Source organism: Panthera uncia (genome assembly GCF_023721935.1).
Source record: "Panthera uncia isolate 11264 chromosome A1 unlocalized genomic scaffold, Puncia_PCG_1.0 HiC_scaffold_17, whole genome shotgun sequence".
In the NCBI taxonomy this organism is placed as follows: domain Eukaryota; kingdom Metazoa; phylum Chordata; class Mammalia; order Carnivora; family Felidae; genus Panthera; species Panthera uncia.
This window is the reverse complement of record NW_026057577.1, coordinates 2,798,722-2,814,438: the sequence shown is the minus strand read 5'-3', so window position 1 is coordinate 2,814,438 and position 15,717 is coordinate 2,798,722. Positions and strand designations below refer to the sequence as shown.

The 15,717-nt window shown below is 35.6% G+C and overlaps 1 protein-coding gene across 1 annotated transcript in view; it reads left to right on the top strand.

The window, feature by feature from the left end:
* Window positions 1-15,717, top strand: part of LOC125935088 (butyrophilin subfamily 1 member A1-like) — a 78,588-nt gene that overhangs the window by 44,842 nt on the left and 18,029 nt on the right. The gene's annotated exons all lie outside the window — the stretch shown is intronic.

Sequence of the window (15,717 nt, the reverse complement as noted above, 5' to 3'; positions counted from 1 at the left end):
ATTGATGCCATTTAACTTTTGGTATTACAATTTGAGAATAAGTGGTAAGATATCTAGGAGTAAACCAAGCCTTGTTTCTAAGGTAAGTAAGCATTCTTCTGCTTTGGTTAAGAAATCACAATATCGAGGTGCCTGAGTGGCTCAGTTGTTTAAGCATCCGACTTCGGCTTAGGTCATGATATCATGGTTCATGAGTTCGACTTTGACTCAGGTTATGATCTCATGGTTCATGACTTCCAGCCCCAAGTCGAGCTCTGTGCTGATAGCTTGGAGCCTGCAACCTGCTTCGGATTCTGTGTCTCCCTCTCTATTTGCGCCTCCTCTCTCTCTCTCTCTTTCTCTGTCTCAAAAATAAATAAACATTAAAAAATTAAAGAAATCACAATATCAATGAGAAAAGTTATTAAGTACTGAAAAGTGTTGAATCATTAGGAAAGACCAGAGCACTTTTGAAAACTGAAATTACACTCTCTTTGTCACTTTGGACTGGGACAGATGCATGTACTTGCATTTAGTTACAATGAGTGCAATACTGTAAGATGTAGATATTGAACATTATTCCTAGTCCTATTCCCAGGACACAGTCTAGCTGAATGAGTCTAGGCCTTTGGGGAGACAGGCCCCTGGAGCTGAAAAGATAATGTGAATCTGGGGTAGTCAGAGATTGAAGACAAGTAGTACCCTATTGCAGGAATTTTGAATTGTGAGTTCTGGGCTTAATCATATACACAGGTATCTTGGGAAGTAGGAGATTTTAGACACAGTAGAAGTTTAAGTGCCATCTCTGGAGACAGCTTTCCATATAGAAAGAAAATACTGTTTTGTTTGTTTTTTTTTTTTGTAATGTATTTTTTAAATTGAATTTAGCATATATTATTGAATTTTTCAGGTGTACACCATATTTATTTGACATTTCTATGCTTTGCTCAATATTCACCACAATAAGTATAGTCACCATCTGTCACCATACACTATTATACCATTACTGACTATATTCTTTAGGTTGAACGTTTCATTTTTGTGACTTATTTATTTTATAAGTATATGTTTGCATTCTTAATCCTTTTTATTGTGCCCTTGTCCACACCCACCACCTGTGTGGCAACAATTTATTGTTTGTGTTTAAGAGTTTGCTTTTTCTTTGTTTCCTTGTTTCCTTGTTTTTTGTTTTGTTTTTGTTTTTTGTTTTGAATTTTTGGATTCCACATAGAGTGAAATTATATGGTACATGTCTGTCTGACTTATTTCACTTATCATAATACCCTCTTGAACAATGCATGTTTTGGAAAATGGCATGATCTCATTATTTTTTTAAATTTTTTTTCAACGTTTTTTATTTATTTTTGGGACAGAGAGAGACAGAGCATGAACGGGGGAGGGGCAGAGAGAGAGGGAGACACAGAATCGGAAACAGGCTCCAGGCTCTGAGCCATCAGCCCAGAGCCTGACGCGGGGCTCGAACTCACGGACCGCGAGATCGTGACCTGGCTGAAGTCGGACGCTTAACCGACTGCGCCACCCAGGCGCCCCTATTTTTTTAAAGCTAAGTAACATTATATATGTTGCCACCACACCAGGTCCCTAAAGTTTGGATTTTAAAACTCAGCTGGCTTGGCCAGGATAGAAACAAAGCACAATGTGCTTCTCCAGTCAGGCAGGAAAACCAGAAACAGACAGTGTAAAAACAGCAGTCTCGAAAAAACTATCACACAAAAGGGGAAATTATCTGCTCTTCTGGGAGAACTTCCCTGACTGCAGACAGCAGAAACTCCCCATTCTGGGGACAATGGAGCTGGAGTGATAATTTTCCTCCTCTGTCCTGCAGCATAAACTAACTTCATTAAACAGCACAGTGACAACACTGGCTGTTTCAGTTGCTTACACCCAGCCCCACTGTCCGGCATTCTACTGGTACTACTTTTCTCTGGCAAGTGTGTCAAAGGACTAGTAAAGCAGGTCCCCTCCAGAGGACCAGCAGAATCCTTCTTATGCACCACCTCTACCAATCATAGAGTTCTGCAAAGATTCATGTATAAGGGGAAGTATAAGGGCAATAGACTCACATCCTTATTAACAAGTAGATTAGAGGACACCTATTTAAAATTTAACAATTTGTGGCCAAGGTCCATACATTCCCCACAGCTGGCAGGAGCAACTCAAGAGGACTAACTTGAGGAATAGAGCATGCATAACAGCAGCAGAGTGCCACACCACAGATACATTTTGAAGCATGGGTCTCTGGACATGATTTGACCTGCTCTTCATAAAGCCATTACTCTCAGGAGCACAAAACATAGCAGACGTACCTAACACAGAAGAAAAGAGACTTAGACAAAATGTCAAGACAGACCAACTCATTCCCCAAAAAAAGTACAACAAAATGTCACAGCCAGTGATCCACTTGAAACAGATATAGGTAATATACATGATTCGCAATTTGAAGCAACAATTATAAGAATACTACCTATGCTTGAGAAAAGCATAGAAGACACCAGGGAGCCTATTACCCCAAATAGAAAAGATCTTAAAACCAATCATGCTGAAATGAAACATGCAATAATGGAGATTCAAAACTGACTGGATTCAATGACTACAAGAATGAAAGAAGCAGAGGAAGGAAGAGGTGACAAAGGGGATAGATTTATGGAAAATAAAGAAGCTGATCAAAAGAGAGAAGGAAAATTTTGAACCATGAAAGTAGACATATGCAATCAGTGATTTCATTAAATGTAATGACATTCTTACAATAGCAGTCCCAGAAGAAGAGAGAGACAAGGTGGCAGATGGTTTGTCTGAGACAATTATAGTTGAAGACTTCCCAATCTGGGGAAGGAAATAGACTTCCAAATTCAGGATGCACATATAACTTCCATCAAAACGAACAAAAGCAGGTAAAAATCAAGACATATTGTGTCTAAATTTGCAAAATATAAAGATAAAGAAAAAATCTTAAAAGCAATGAGACAAAAGAAGTCACTAACTCATAAAGGTAGACCAATAAGGTTAGCAGCAGTTTTCTCCACAGACACTTGGCAGGCCAGAAAAGGGCTCCATGATATATTCAATGTGCTGAATGGGAAAAATCTGCAGTCAGTAGTAAGGTATCCAGCAAGGCTATCATTCAGAACAGGAGAGATAAAGAGTTTCACAGATAAACAGAAACAAATAGAGTACTCTCAACCAGTCCTGCAAGAATTATGAAAGGGGACTCTTTCAATGGGAAGAAGACTAGAAAGACACAGAGAGTATCTCTCAAAATAATTACAAAACAATCACTACAACAGCACTAAGACAATTGATTATGATATATCAATAATTATTCTGAAAAAAAATTACACCGTAAATTGAATAAATGATCTAATCAAAAAACAATGTGTCAAAATGGATATGTAAGAAAAAAGACACACTTATGCTGACTACAACAGACTCATTTTAGACCTCAAGACACAAGCAAACTGAAAGTGAGGGGATGCAGAAACATTTACAATGCAAATAAATGTCAAAAGAAAGCTTTGCTGGCAATATTTATAACAGACATACTACATTTAAATTTTTTTTTTAACATTTATTTATTTTTTGAGAGAGAGAAAGACAGACAGAGCATGAGCAGGGGAGGGGCAGAGAGAGACAGAGACAGAGACAGAATCCGAAGCAGGCTCCAGGCTCCGAGCTGTCAGCACAGAGCCTGATGCGGGGCTGGAACTCACAAACCATGAGATCGTGACCTGAGCTGAAGTTGGATGCCCAACCAACTGAGCCACCCAGGCACCCCCGGCCATACTACATTTTAAATTGAAGACTATAATATGAGATAAAGAAGGACGTTGTATCATAAGGAAGGAGGCTATCCAACAAGAAACTCTAACAATTGTAAATATTTATGCACCCAAAAGGAGAGCACTGCAATTTATAAAACAATTAATAACAAACATAAAGGAACTAATTGGTAATAATGTAATAGGAGAGGAATTTAACATTCACTTACAGCAATGGAAAGATAATATGAGCAGAACATCAACAAGGAAACAATAGCTTTGAATGACACCCTGAGCCAAATGGGCTTAACAGATATAGTCAAAATATTTCTTCCTAAACTATCAGATTACCATGTTTTTCAAGCGCACATGGGATATTTTCCAGAATAGATCACTTACTTTGTCACAAATCAGGCCTCAACAAGTACAAAAAACTTTCAGATCATAACATATATGTTTTCTGACCACAATGTCATGAAATTTGAAATCGACCACAAGAAAAAAAAAATGGAAACATCAAAAATACATGGAGGTTAAAGGACATCTTACTCAGGAATGGATGGATCAACCAGGGAATTAAAGAAGAAATAAAAAAAAAAAATACACAGAAACAAATGATAATGAAAACAAGATGGCCCAAGAGCTTTGGGATGAAGCATAAGCTGTAGAAAATGGGAAATATAGAGTAATAGAAGCCTCCTTCAAGAAGTAAGAAAAATCTCAAATACAAAAACTAAGCTTACACCTGAAAGAGCTATGTAAACAACAACAAACAAAGCCTCGAACCAGCAGAATAAGAGAATTAAGACAGATTAGAGCAGAAATTTATGATAGAGAAAATAATGAGGAAAAAAAGAACAGATGAATGGGAAAAGGATCTGGTTGAAAAACTAATAACATTTATAAACTCCTAGCCAGATTTATCAAAAAGAAAGAGAAAGGACCTCAATAAATAAAATCACAAATAAAGGAGTAGAGATCACAACAAACACTACATTAATACAATTATAAGAGAATGTCATGAAACATCATATGTCAAGAAACTGGGCAACTTGGTATAAATGTACAAACTCCAAGAAACATATAAACTACCAAAGTTAAATGGAAAGAAATTGAAAACTTGAACAGACCAATAACCACCACCAACAACAAAAATGGAATCATTAATCAAAAATCCCCAACAAAAACAGTTCAGGGCAAGAGTCTTCACAAGTGAATTTCAACAAAAATGTACAGAAGACTTAATACCTATTTTTCTAAAAATGTTCCAAAAAATAGAAATGGAAAGAAAACTTCCAAACTCATTCTATGAGGCCAGCATTATTGTGATTCCAAAACCAGATAAAAATCCCACAAACAGGGAAAATTAAAGGCCAATATCCCTCAACAATATCCCTCGAGCAGAAAATTGAATCTAAGGTACATTAATAGAATTATTCACCATGATCAAGTGGGATTTATTCCTGGGCTGCAAGCGTGTTTCAATATGGCCTTTTGTAGCAACATGGATGGAACTGGAGAGTGTGATGCTAAGTGAAATAAGCCATACAGAGAAAGACAGATACCATATGGTTTCACTCTTATGTGGATCCTGAGAGACATAGCAGAAACCCATGGGGGAGGGGAAGGAAAGAAAAAAAAAAAAAAAAGAGGTTAGAGTGGGAGAGAGCCAAAGCATAAGAGACTGTTAAAAACTGAGAACAAACTGAGGGTTGATGGGGGGTGGGAGGGAGGGCAGGGTGGGTGATGGGTAGTGAGGAGGGCACCTTTTGGGATGAGCACTGGGTGTTGTATGGAAACCAATTTGACAGTAAATTTCATATATTAAAAAATAAAAAAATAAAAAAATAAAAAAAAAAAGAAAATGCAGACGAGAAAAAAAAAATGTTCTCCAAGTACATTTTACACAAGCTTCCTTTTCTCAATTCCAGTGAAAGTGGGTTAGCAAGTAAAACATGCACTTCAAACAAACAACAAAAAGTGAGAATAGCTAACATTAGTAGAGATTTGAATAGTAGACAAGGCTGTGTTGTGCATTGAAATGTAGCACCCTGTACCTTTTCAGTATATCTGGTAGATTTAACTGCAGACCTTCCTTTAGTATTTTCCTCAAGTATTACCCAGTTTCTCCTCTCTGTAGAATCAAAGCAACACTTGCAAACTTCAAGGGATTAGACACAGCATGACCTAACAGAGCTCATGGACACTCGAACAACCTAATTAAGAAAAAATGAGGGGCGCCTGGGTGTCTCAGTCGGTTGAGCGTCGAACTTCGGCTCAGGTCATGATCTCGCGGTTTGTGAGTTCGAGCCCCGCGTCAGGCCCTGTGCTGAGGCTTGGAGCCTGGAGCCTGCTTCAGATTCTGTGTCTCCTCCTCTCTCTGCTTCTCACCTGCTCATGCTCTGTCTCTCTCTGTCTCTCAATAATAAAGTAAAAACCTTTAAATTTTTTTTTAAAAAAAGAAAAAAATGAAAGGAAATGCACAATCCCAAATTCCAAAGTGGTATTTATATACTTATATCTTTACCAAGTGTTTTTCTCTTAAAACTTTCCTTCAAAAAAGGCCTGACTTTTTATACTGTGATCAATATGATATACACAAGGAAGTAATGAACGACTTACCATATTCTTTCCGGAGTTTACCTTTAAGAGGAAATACACAAATTAGTTAGAGTGAAACTAAAAATTCTGAGAGTTCGCTGCTCTGTGAAGGTGATGCAGTTTATTACAGATGGAGGTTGGAAACTATATTTTGTATCTGTGAGCCATGTGTTGTGCAGCGGATAACAAGTAAGTACAAGTTTCATCCTCATAGAGCTTATTCACAGAGTTTTGAGAACCTGTACTATGATTCAGAGAGGTCTGAGTCATGACCCTCTAACACTGCCCAGGATGATATTCTCTCGAGAATAGTGGACCTGTTGGGTATTTAGTAGTTCTGAGCTGTCTTACATTAAAATATCCCCAAAGGACAACACTGTAACAAGTATTGCCAAATGCTTTTAAAATTTTTCAAACTGTTTGAATTAATCTCTTTCTGACACTATTAACTACATTTATGACAGTTGGAGGAGGTCATTCAAAGAGAATGAGAGTAAAGTATGTATCTCCAAAATCATATCTCTATGCTTAGGAGAGTGCAAAATGTTATTATCTTAAACCCTTGTTTACACAGCAAGATTTTTTTTTTAACTGAAGCATAATTGACCGGATATACTTTATTAGTTTCCACTACCAAAAGGTAGTGATTGAATATTTATGTTTTATGAAATCATGAGCAAATTGAGTCTAGTTATTATTGACCACCATACAAATAGAATAGAATAGTATTGACTATATTCCCTGTGCTGTACATTATATACCAGTTTTTTATTTTATTTTTTACTTCTTTTTTTAATATGAAGTTTATTGTCAAATTGGTTTCCATACAACACCCAGTGGTCATCCCAACAGGTACCCTCCTCAATACCCATCACTCAACCTCCCCTCCCTCCCACCCCCCATCAAACCCTCAGTTTGTTCTCAGTTTTTAAGTCTCTTACGTTTTGGGTCCCTCCTTCTCTAACTTTTTTTTTCCTTCCCCTCCCCCATGCTAAGTGAAATAAGTCATACAGAGAAAGACATACCATATGTTTTCACTCTTATGTGGATCCTGAGAAACTATACCCATTTTCTAAATATATTTTGTTACTGAAAGATAGCACCTGTTATTTCCCTTTACTCATTTCATTTATTCCCCCACCAATATCCTCTATAACAACCATCAGTTATTCTCTGCATCTAAAACCACAGTTTGTTTTGTTCTGTTCCTTAGTTTGTTTTAATTTTTATTTGTATTAAAAAAATAATGTTTATATATTTTTGAGAGTGAGAGAGAGAGAGAGAGAGAGAGCACAAGTGTGGGAGGGGAGGAGAAAGAGAGGAAGATACAGAATCCAAAGACTCCAGGCTCTGAGATGTCAGTACAGAACCCAAACTAGGGCTTGGGCTCACAAACCACGAGATTATGACCTGAGCAGAAGTCAGACATTCAATCAACTGAGCCACCCAGGTGTCTCTGTTTTGATTTTTAGATTCCACATGCAAAAGAAATCATATGGTATTTGGCTTTCTTCATCTGAACTATTTCACTTAGCATAGTACTATCTAGGTACATCCTTATTGTCTCAAATGGCAATATCTCATTCTTAATTCATTTTTATGGCTAAGTAATATTCCATTATATAGATATAAACATATATATATATATATATATATATATATATATATATATTCACACACTATGTTTGTGTCCATTCAACAATCCATTCAACAATCATTGGACATTTATGTTTCTTCCATATCTTGGCTATGTAAGTAATGCTGTAATAAACATAGAAATGCTTTTTAAATTTGTGTTTTTAATTTTTAGATAATTACCTTGTACTGGAATTACTGGATAATGTGATAATTCAATTTTATTTATTTTGAATATCCTCAAGCAGTTTTCAATAATGGCTGCACCAATTTATATTCCCACCAACAGTTCACATTATCCCCTTTCCATATATTTACGATTTGTTGTTTCCTGTCCTTTTGATATTAGTCATGGTGATAGATGTGAGATTATATATTACTGTGGCTTTGATATATATTTTCCTAATGGTTAGTGATGTTTAGCATATTTTCCTGTAACCATTGTATATCTGTACATCTTTTTTGAAAAGTCCAGTCAGATCTTTGCCCATTTTTAAATTGGGTTGCTTGAGTTTTTGATATTGAATTGTATGAGTTTGTTATATATTTTCATAGTGAATCCCTTATTAGATACATAATTTGAAAGTATCTATTCCCATTAAGTGGGTTGTGTTTTCATTTTGTTAATAGTTACATTTGCTGTGAAAAAAATTGTTTGATAGGGTCCTAATAGTTTGTTTTTGTTTTTGCTGTCCTTGCCTGAGGAACCAGATTCAAGTAAATATTGCTCAGACTTTTGTCAAAGAACTCACTGCTTATGTTTTCTTCTAAGACTTTTATGGTTTAGATATTACATTTATGTCTTCCCACCCATTATCAATTTACTTTTGTTTATGGTGTGAAAGTGGTCAAATTTCATTCTTTTGCAAGTATCTTTTTAGTTTTCTCAACATCATTTATTGAATAGATAGTTTCTCCATTGTATATTCTTGCCTCTTTTGTCACTGAATAATTGTCCATATAAGTGAGGACTTATTTGGGGGCTATTCTGCTGTGCTCATGTATTTATTTATCCACATGTGTGCCAATAAAGTACTGTTCTCATTATTATAGCTTTACAGTACATTATGGTATCCAGAAGGGTGATACCATGAGCTTTTCCTTCCTTTTCAAGGTTTCCTGCTTCAGAGCTAAGATGATTGCATAGTAGGAGAACTTTAGGCTTTTCTCATTACTTAAACAAAACTAGATGGCTGTCAAATCATTCTGAATACCTATGAAATTGACCTGAAGACTGACAGAACAACTTCACAACTAGAGGGAGAGAAAAGGCGACATTGAGGAAAGTAGGAAATGCAGAGACATGGTTTGGGGGAGACATGGATCCTGGGCACTGTGGAAGGGAGGGACCCCTGGTTGCAGAGAAAGACAAGAGAGAGAGAGAGAGAGACAGAGACAGAGACAGAGACAGAGAGAGAGAGAGGATTATGCAGGGGAATGCACAAGGAGGACACTTCCTCAAAGCCATTGACTGGGAATAACAAAGGAGCTTATTTCCTAGAATTTTTTTTTTATACAATAGGGCTTAAAGCCTGGAGTTTTTAATGTCAGGGGGCTTAACTGGGATACAGAACAAAAAGTACTGTCCTACTCCTGTGGAGAAGGCAGGCAAACACTACAAGGGCAGGTGGCTTGGCTGGAGGAATGCTTGGGGAACACAGGTAGGGATTGTTATTCTTCTTGGAGCACTTGAGTGACAGATGGCATTCATAGGGACCCCTCTACAGGGACAAAAGTGTCAGAATGTTCCACTTCCCTCCCACACCATTGATAATAATTACAAAGCCTTCTGTCAAAGGCAGCTCAACCCTGACACTGTCTTCCTGGCCTGTGATTGCCCTTATAAGCAAAACCTGCATCAGTCTCAGTGAGATGAGATCCTCTTCCAGAAGACCAGTGCAGCCCCTGCCCAAACCATGTCCCTAAAGTCTGTTGTTTTCAAAGTTGGGAGCCTTTACTGGAATGGACCCTGCAATGCTCATTGCTAGAAGACAGGCAAACTACCTAGGGACAGACAACATGGAAATGGGAATCTGAAAAACACAGGGAGAACACAGAGGGGAGATTATTCACTCTTCAGTGAGTGCTTCTCTGAGAGCACCAGACACAAGAACCCCTCACTGGAAACAAAGGAGTTGGTTGGTGATATCTGTCTCCCTCACCACTCAGTATAAACACAGAACAACCTTTAGTAAATACACAGTGCTGAGACTGGCTGCCTACCTTGCTTACACCAAGTCTCACACTCCTGTGCTCTGCCAATATTTCCATTCCCTGTCAAGTGTGCCTCAGTCCCAGCAAGGCAGGTTCCTTCCTCAGTGGACCAACAGAAATGCTGTCCACACCATGTCTCCCAACCACAGTGTCCTGCAAGGCTTCAGTTCTACTGGAAGTCACATCAGCTATCATATAATAAGCAGACCAGAGCATACCTAGTTAAAATTTGCCACACTCTGGCAAACAAAAACTCAAAAAGTAGGGATTGAGGGAACATACATCAAAAAAATAATGGCCATATATGAAAGACCCATAGTTAACATCATCTCACTAAAGAAAAATTGAAAGATTTTCATCTACAGTCAGGAACAAAACAGGGATATCCATTCTCATCACTGTTATTTGACACTGAAAGTACAAGCCTCAGCAATCACACAGTTAAAGAAATAAAAAGCATCCAAATAGATAGGGAAAAAGTCAATCTTTCACTACTTGCAGATTAAATGATATAGACAACCCAAAAGACTCCATCAAAAAATTCCTAGAAATGATACAGGAATACAATAAAACCACAGGATACACAATCAATGTACAGAAATCTTGTACAGAAGTACAATGTATAGAAATGTGCAGAAATGTTGAATTCCTAATACATCAACGATTAAGCAGCAGAAAAAGAAACTAAAGAATTGATCCTATTTATAATTGCACCAACAACCATAAGATACCTAGGAATAAACCTAACCAGAGAGGTGAATGATTTGTAATCTAAAAACTACAAAATGCTGATGAAAGATATTGAAGAAGACACAAGGAAATGGGAAAAAATTCTATGCTTATGGTTACAATGAATCCATACTGTTAAAATGCCTCAGCATTTTAGAATGCATAAGTATTCTATGTTGTAAAAAGATGTTGAGAATGGACATACTTGTCATGTTCTGAATGTGGAGGAAAAGTTTTCAGCTTTTCACCATTAAGTATAATGTTAGCTGCGGGTTCTCAAGTAATCAATCTAAACTTACTGCTAAAGGAGCTAGAAAGGGAAAGGACAACCAAAAATGCTACTGAAAATGAAGATTAGAGCAGAGGTAAATGAAATAGAGACAAAAGTTGAAAATATAAATGAAACCAAGAGCTGTTTCTTTGAAAAGTTAGACAAAATTGGTAAATTTATAGCCAGGTTTATCAAGGGAAAAAAAAGAGAGGACACAATAAATAAAATCAGATAATGGAAAAAAAACACAGCAGGTATGCAAAGATTATAAGAGAATATTATTTAAAAAAATGCCAACAAATTGGACAACCTAGAAAAAAATAGGTAAATTCCTAGAAAGATACCAAGTTCCAAAACTCGATCAGGAAAAATAGAAAATTTGAAAAGCCACTTAATAATAATAAAATTAGTAATTAATAAACTTTTAACAAACAGGAGTCCAGGACTAGTGGTGTCACTGGTAAGTTCTACCAAACATCTAAAGAAGCATTAATACCTATTCTTCTGAAACTATATTAAAACATAGAATATGGAAGAAAGCATCCAAATTCTTTCTATGAGGTCAGCATTACCCTGAGACCAAGCCAAAGGTACAGAAAAACAGAACAAAACAAAATACTAAAAATAAACAAAAACAAACAAAAAACAAACAAAAAACAAAAATACAACTACAGGCTAATATCTATGATGAACATGCGTGAAAATTGCCAAAAAAAATATTAGCAAAGCCAAATTCAACAATACATTAAAAAAAATCACTAACCATGATCAAGTAGTAATTATTTCAGGGATGCAAGCATGTTTTCACCATTCACATACCAATCAATGTGATTAATGTCATTAATAAGAGAAAGGATAAAAAACATATGATCATCTCACTAGAGGAAGAAAAAGCATTTGTCAAATTATGACATTCCTTCCTGATAAAAACTCTCAACAAAGTGGATTTAGAGGGAAAATATCTCAACATAATAATGGTGATATACAAAAAATTCAACCTTAACATCATACAATAGTGAAAAACTGAAATCTTTCCAAGTTTTGAATATGACAGGGATATTCAGTCTCACCACTTTTATTCCTCATAGTAGTGCTGAAAATCCTAGCTGCCACAATTAGACAATAATAATAATAATAATATATTCAAATTGCAATGACATAAGCAAATGGAAAAATGTATTATGCTTACTTTTTAGAATAATTTATATATTTAAAATGTCCATCCAACCTAAAGCAACCTAAAGTTTCAGTACAAATCCAACAAAATGCCAATAACATCTTTTAAGATAACTTGAACAAATAATCCTAAAACTTTTATGGAATCACAGAAAAAAAAACTTGTATAACTAATGAAATCTTGATTTCAGAACAAAGATAATGGAATCACAATGGCAGATTTAATGATAGACTACATACTGCAGTAATCAAGGCAGTATAGTACTAACACAAAAATAGACACATAGGTCAATAGAATAGGATACAGAGCACAGAAATAAGCCCCCATTTATATAGTCAACCTATGACAGAAGATGCAAGAATATATCATGAGAAAACAAGGTTTTTCAACAAGTGGTGTTGAGAAAACTGCACAGGTATATGTGAAAGAATGAAACTGGACCACTTTCTTACACAATACACAAAAATACAATAAATATGGATTGATGATCTAAATGTGAGACCTGAAGTCATAAAGCTTCTAAAAGAAAACAGAGGCAGTAATCTCTTGGTCATTAGTTTAGCATCATATTTATGAACATATTGCCCCAGGAAAGGAAAAATAAAAGCAAAAATAAAGTACTGGGACAACACTATGGTAAAAATTCTTCAACAGAAAAGGAAGTCATCAACAAAACATAAAGGCAAATACTTGAATGAGAGAAATTTGCAAATAATATATCCAAGAAGAGGTTAATACCCAAACATGTAAAGAATTTATACAGCATGAACAATACCAAAAACAATCTGATTTAAAAATGGGCAGAGGACCTGAATAGACATTTTTTTTCTAAAGAAAACAAACACATTGTCAACATATACTTGATAATATATTCAACATTAGTAATTATAAACAATTTACAAATCAAAAACACAATAAGATTATCACCTTACACTTGTTCGAATGGCTGTTTCCAAAAAAGACAAGAAATAACATAAGATGACGAGGCAGTAGAGTAAAGGGAACTCTCAGACACTGTTGGTGGGAATGTAACCTGGTGGAGCCATTGGGGAAAACAGTATGGAGATTGTGCAAAAATTTAAAAATAGAAACACCATATGATCCATAAATCCACCACTGGGTATTTACCTCCAAAATGAAAATGCTATTTTTTTAAATTTGAGTTTCAAGTCTTTACTTAAATTCCAGTTAGTTGAAATACAGTGCAGTATTGGTTTCAGAAGTAGAATTTAGTCATTCATTAGTTCTATAGATACCCATTGCCCATCACAACCAGTGCCCTCATTAATACCCATCACTCATTTAACCCATTGGTCAGCCCACCTTCCCTCCAGCAACCCTCAGTTTGTTGTCTACTCAAGAATCAGTTTTATGGTTTACGTCTCTCTCTTTTCCCTTCATATGTTCATTTGTTTTGTTTCTTAAATTCCACATTTGAATGAAATCATATGGTATGTGTCTTTCTCTGAATGACTTATTTCACCTTGCATGATAATCTCTAGCTAAATCCCAAATGGCAAGATTTCATTCTTTTTTTTTATTGCTGAGTAATATTCCATTATACACACACACACACACACAATTACATTATACATTACATTACATATACATTATGTATATGTATATTTTTTCACATGTTCATTATTGATTCATCAGTTTATGGGAATTTGAGCGCTTTTTTTTTGCAAATTTGCATAGTTTGGATATATTAGATAATGCTTCTAAACACAACAGATGCATGTACGCCTTTAAATCAGTATTTTTTGTATCCTTTGGGTAAATACTTAGTAGTGCAATTGCTGGATCTTATGGTAGTTCTATTTTTAACTTTTTGAGGAATTTACATACTGGTTTCCAAGTGGTTCAACCAGTTTGCATTCCCATCAACAGTGTAAGGGGGTTCCCCTTTCTGTGTATCCTTGCCAACATCTGTTTTTTCCTGTGTTGTTAATTCTGGCCCTTCTCACTGGTTTGAAGTGATATTTAATTTTACTTTTGATTTGTGTTTCCTTATTGATGAGTGATATTGACCATCTTTTCTTGCTTCTCTTAGCCATTAACACCTTTTTTTTAGAAAAAAAGTGTATATTCATATCATTTGCCCATTTTTTAACTGTATTATTTGTTGTTTTGATGTTGAGTTTGAAAAGTTCTTCATCTATTTTGGATAATAACCCTTTACCAGATATGTCAATTGTAAATATCTCCTCCTATTCCAAATGTCTCCTTTTAGTATGATTGTTTTCTTCACTGTGGAGAGGCTTTATTTTGGTAAATTTCCAATAGTTTGTTTTTGCTTTTGTTTTCCTTGCCTCTGGAGAAACAGCTAGTAATGGCCAATGTGAAAGAGGTTACTGCCTGTTTTCTCCTCTAGGATTTCAATGATTTCCTCACTAACATGTATGCCTCTCACCCTCTTTGAATTTACTTTTGTGTATGGTATTCAGAGTGGTCCTTTTCCTTCTTTAGCCTCTTGCTTTCAAGTTTTCCCAACATCATTTGTACAAGAGACTGTGTTCTTCACATTGGATATTCTTTCCTGTTTTGTCAAAGATAAGTTGCCCATATAGTTGTGGGCCCATTTCCGGGTTTTCTATTCTTTTCCATTGATGTATGGGTCTGTTGTAGTGTATCATATTGTCTTGATCATTACAACTTTGTAATATAACTTGAAGTCTGGAATTATGATGTCTCCAGCTTTTCTTTTCATTTTCAAGGTTGTTTTTGCTATTCCAGGTCTTCTGTGGTTCCATAAATTCTTAGAAATATTCCATTTCTCTGAAAAATGCTGGTGTATTTTGTTAGGGTTTGCATTAAATATGGCACTTTTTTTGGTAGTATAGACATTTTGACAATTTTCTATATTCAGTATCATGTTGTCTGCAAATAGTATTTGACTTCTTTGTTGCCAATTTTGATGCTTTATATGTCTTTTTGTCGTCTGATATCTCAGGCTAGAATTTCCAGTAGTATTTTTAATAACTGCTGAGAGTGGGTATCACTGTCATGCTCCTGTATCATGGAGGAAAAACTCTCAGTTTTTCTCCATATCAGATGATATTAGCTGTGTGCCTTTTCCTTATGGCCTTTATGATGTTGCAGCATGTTCCCTCTATCTCTACTTTATTGAGGTTTATGTTTTTTTTTTTTAATAATTGATGCTGTACTTTGTTAAATTCTTTTTCTGCATCCATTTAGAGGAATGTATTGTCCCTATTCTTTATTTTGTTAACGTGGTGTATCATGTTGATTGATTTTGCAAATTTTTTTTTTTATATATTTTATTTATTTATTTTTTAATATATGAAATTTACTGTCAAATTGGTTTCCATACA